This window comes from Musa acuminata, unplaced genomic scaffold (assembly GCF_036884655.1).
Source record: "Musa acuminata AAA Group cultivar baxijiao unplaced genomic scaffold, Cavendish_Baxijiao_AAA HiC_scaffold_621, whole genome shotgun sequence".
In the NCBI taxonomy this organism is placed as follows: domain Eukaryota; kingdom Viridiplantae; phylum Streptophyta; class Magnoliopsida; order Zingiberales; family Musaceae; genus Musa; species Musa acuminata.
The window spans coordinates 30,001-32,500 of record NW_027020860.1 but is presented as its reverse complement, the minus strand read 5'-3'; positions in this window follow the sequence as shown (position 1 = coordinate 32,500).

Below are 2,500 nucleotides of genomic sequence, written 5' to 3'. Positions count from 1 at the left end.
AGCCCTGTGCCACCCGGGGGGTTCCAGGGTGCTGAGATGGCTGACGTTTTGCTCCGCTCTCGACGGTCACCGCGCAACGCAAGAACAGGCCAAAAACTGGCCAAAACGGCCCAAAAACGGGCCAAAACTGGCCATTTTTGGCTGCGCGAGCGAGCGGCGAGCGGCGGACAGCGAGCGAAGCGAGAGGCAGCACCGTCCCTGCTATACGAAAGCCCCATCCAGCCCTGTGCCACCCGGGGGGTTCCAGGGTGCTGAGATGGCTGACATTTTGCTCCGCTCACGACGGTCGCCGCGGCACACAAGAACAGCCCAAAAACAGGCCAAAACAGCCCAAAAACGGGCCAAAACTGGCCATTTTTGGCTGCGCGAGCGAGCAGCGAGCGGCGGACAGCGAGCGAAGCGAGAGGCAGCACCGTCCCTGCTATACGAAAGCCCCATCCAGCCCTGTGCCACCCGGGGGGTTCCAGGGTGCTGAGATGGCTGACGTTTTGCTCCGCTCACGACGGTCGCCGCGGCACGCAAGAACAGGCCAAAAACTGGCCAAAACAGCCCAAAAACGGGCCAAAACTGGCCATTTTTTGCTGCGCGAGCGAGCGGAGAGCGGCGAACAGCGAGCGAAGCGCGAGGCAGCACCGTCCCTGCTATACGAAAGCCCCATCCAGCCCTGTGCCACCCGGGGGGTTCCAGGGTGCTGAGATGGCTGACATTTTGCTCCGCTCACGACGGTCACCGCGCCACACAAGAACAGCCCAAAAACAGGCCAAAACAGCCCAAAAACGGGCCAAAACTGGCCATTTTTGGCTGCGCGAGCGAGCGGCGAGCGGCGAACAGCGAGCGAAGCGAGAGGCAGCACCGTCCCTGCTATACGAAAGCCCCATCCAGCCCTGTGCCACCCGGGGGGTTCCAGGGTGCTGAGATGGCTGACGTTTTGCTCCGCTCACGACGGTCACCGCACCACGCAAGAACAGGCCAAAAACTGGCCAAAACAGCCCAAAAACGGGCCAAAACTGGCCATTTTTGGCTGCGCGAGCGAGCGGCGAGCGGCGAACAGCGAGCGAAGCGAGAGGCAGCACCGTCCCTGCTATACGAAAGCCCCATCCAGCCCTGTGCCACCCGGGGGGTTCCAGGGTGCTGAGATGGCTGACGTTTTGCTCCGCTCTCGACGGTCACCGCGCAATGCAAGAACAGGCCAAAAACTGGCCAAAACGGCCCAAAAACGGGCCAAAACTGGCCATTTTTGGCTGCGCGAGCGGCGAGCGGCGGACAGCGAGCGAAGCGAGAGGCAGCACCGTCCCTGCTATACGAAAGCCCCATCCAGCCCTGTGCCACCCGGGGGGTTCCAGGGTGCTGAGATGGCTGACGTTTTGCTCCGCTCTCGACGGTCACCGCGCAATGCAAGAACAGGCCAAAAACTGGCCAAAACGGCCCAAAAACGGGCCAAAACTGGCCATTTTTGGCTGCGCGAGCGAGCGGCGAGCGGCGGACAGCGAGCGAAGCGAGAGGCAGCACCGTCCCTGCTATACGAAAGCCCCATCCAGCCCTGTGCCACCCGGGGGGTTCCAGGGTGCTGAGATGGCTGACGTTTTGCTCCGCTCTCGACGGTCACCGCGCAATGCAAGAACAGGCCAAAAACTGGCCAAAACGGCCCAAAAACGGGCCAAAACTGGCCATTTTTGGCTGCACGAGCGAGCGGCGAGCGGCGGACAGCGAGCGAAGCGAGAGGCAGCACCGTCCCTGCTATACGAAAGCCCCATCCAGCCCTGTGCCACCCGGGGGGTTCCAGGGTGCTGAGATGGCTGACGTTTTGCTCCGCTCTCGACGGTCACCGCGCAATGCAAGAACAGGCCAAAAACTGGCCAAAACGGCCCAAAAACGGGCCAAAACTGGCCATTTTTGGCTGCACGAGCGAGCGGCGAGCGGCGGACAGCGAGCGAAGCGAGAGGCAGCACCGTCCCTGCTATACGAAAGCCCCATCCAGCCCTGTGCCACCCGGGGGGTTCCAGGGTGCTGAGATGGCTGACGTTTTGCTCCGCTCTCGACGGTCACCGCGCAATGCAAGAACAGGCCAAAAACTGGCCAAAACGGCCCAAAAACGGGCCAAAACTGGCCATTTTTGGCTGCACGAGCGAGCGGCGAGCGGCGGACAGCGAGCGAAGCGAGAGGCAGCACCGTCCCTGCTATACGAAAGCCCCATCCAGCCCTGTGCCACCCGGGGGGTTCCAGGGTGCTGAGATGGCTGACGTTTTGCTCCGCTCTCGACGGTCACCGCGCAATGCAAGAACAGGCCAAAAACTGGCCAAAACGGCCCAAAAACGGGCCAAAACTGGCCATTTTTGGCTGCACGAGCGAGCGGCGAGCGGCGGACAGCGAGCGAAGCGAGAGGCAGCACCGTCCCTGCTATACGAAAGCCCCATCCAGCCCTGTGCCACCCGGGGGGTTCCAGGGTGCTGAGATGGCTGACGTTTTGCTCCGCTCTCGACGGTCACCGCGCAATGCAAGA